The sequence below is a fragment of the Nannospalax galili genome, unplaced genomic scaffold (genome assembly GCF_000622305.1).
Source record: "Nannospalax galili isolate Female #2095 unplaced genomic scaffold, S.galili_v1.0 scaffold390, whole genome shotgun sequence".
Lineage (NCBI taxonomy): Eukaryota > Metazoa > Chordata > Mammalia > Rodentia > Spalacidae > Nannospalax > Nannospalax galili.
In genome coordinates this window covers 6,378,353-6,380,339 of record NW_008330777.1, presented here as the reverse complement: position 1 = coordinate 6,380,339, position 1,987 = coordinate 6,378,353, and positions in this window count along the sequence as shown.

Genomic DNA, 1,987 nt, shown 5'->3' with positions numbered 1-1,987 from the left:
TAATTTTTTTTAAATTTAATAACCACACAATTAGAAGAAGCATTTGATTACAGCTTTAACATATTCAGTAACACACTCCAGAGCAAGGATACATCTCTTTCACAAGTGGGTGCAAGTTTCTAGGTTCATAGTTGAATCAATACAGTTATACAATATTGAACTCAGTGTAAACCCTATAAGATATAAAACTGAATGAGTTTTTACCCTTTAAAGAAGATCTCCATTTCATTTTAAGATTTCCTACTTCCTACATTTTTAATGCTACTAACACTTAGATGTTTGCACATGTGTCTTTAATCTCTATGTATCTGTTGATTACTAGTCACAGTCAGTTACACTCAGCTCCTTAATACCTGAGTATGGATATAAAGCCATCAGGTAGATTTCACTGGTAATGTTTATCACCTCTACTATTTAACATGAAGTAAATGTTTATACTTCCTCCTCAAATATGTTTTTTTTAATTTGTTGATTTTTCTGCATGTATATATCATACAGACCATCCCAAACAATCTTATTCATCTATTTACCAACTTCCCAAATGGCACCTTCCCATAGCCTCCCCCCTCCCACATACTGGAGCCTATATACTCTGTCATCCCTGTTATTGTCCACTGTGTTGTTGACACCCCCAGCCATTCGCCAGTGCTTGTCCGTCTGCTGAATGTAGTCAGCTTATCTAGAGATCCTTGTTTTAGGAACATCAGCTACTCTTCATTTAGCAGCAATCAGTTGTCAATATTCCTTTAGACAAGATTGGAGTCTGATGTTCATTTTCCCATTTCTTTGCTGGGTTACTCTCTGGGAGTCTCTTGTGCCACTTTGGCCAATAACTCAATGGAAGGTATCTCCCGTCTGACATTGTTTCTTGTTATGTAGCCTTTACCTATAAATATGGGCTCTTAAAAATTATATTGACCCCATTAATCTTTGGTTATACTTTCCTTTTGGTGTTTGAGGCTCTACAGTTGGCCCAGATAAAACAATTTATTTTTACTCTTAAGGTCATTTGAGGATCTGTTCCTCAGGGGTGACATGGGATTGGGAGGAGCCCCTTGTTCCTTTCTTTTACCAGTTCAATCTATGTGAAGATAAGTCAAAGGTCCTACTCGACGATGGCTGGCTTAGCTTGGAAGCATGGAGGAAATGTTTCCTCTGTGTTGACCATCCTCTTTGTAGACTGGACCCTGGTTCAAGTCCATCTGGTGGGGTCTCCTTAGCCTCCTTGATCAAGAGGATAGGTAACCCACCACCATTACAGGACATTTTGAGAGATGCTCATAGTCCCCTGGAACCAGTTGACCTAGGAGGGCAAGGAACAAAAAAGTATCCTTTATGTCCCTCTGACAAAATTATTATAGGCTTCAAAGTATGTCTGTTAAACACCCAAGAAGGTTAGTTCCACCAGTCTGGTACTTTTAATTACTGTGTGTCATGTAGATCTTTCACAAAGACCAATTGTTCTCAGATAAACCTTATTTAGACATATATTTCTTGATCTGCTATATATAATTTATCAGTAGGCTGTAGGAGTAATATGGTTCCCTCTGGTTTTCAAAACTAGCTAGGCATTATTTATCTCTTGCATTGTCTCGCCCCTCCATCATGGTTTTCTTACTTAAGGTGCCCCCATTTCCCCCTTTTCTCCCTTAATAATACCCTTTTCCTATGTTCCTACCTCTCTTGAGCTCCTTCTTTCCCTTTATCCCCTATGTTCCTTGTATATCCTTCCCTCCCCACTCCTTTAAACTAACCCAATTTTTATGCATATCTCCCTTATTAAGGCCTGTTTCCTTTTATTTAACACAGTGCTTGAAACTTTTGCAAGAGCAATAAGACAAGAGAAAGAAATTAAAGGAGTAATAGGTAGAAAAGAAGAGATCAAATTATCCCTTTTTGCAGATGATATATTATATTATATCTAAGAAATGCCAAAGATTCCACTAGAAAACCCCTAGAAATTATTAACATGTTCAGTTAAGTGGCA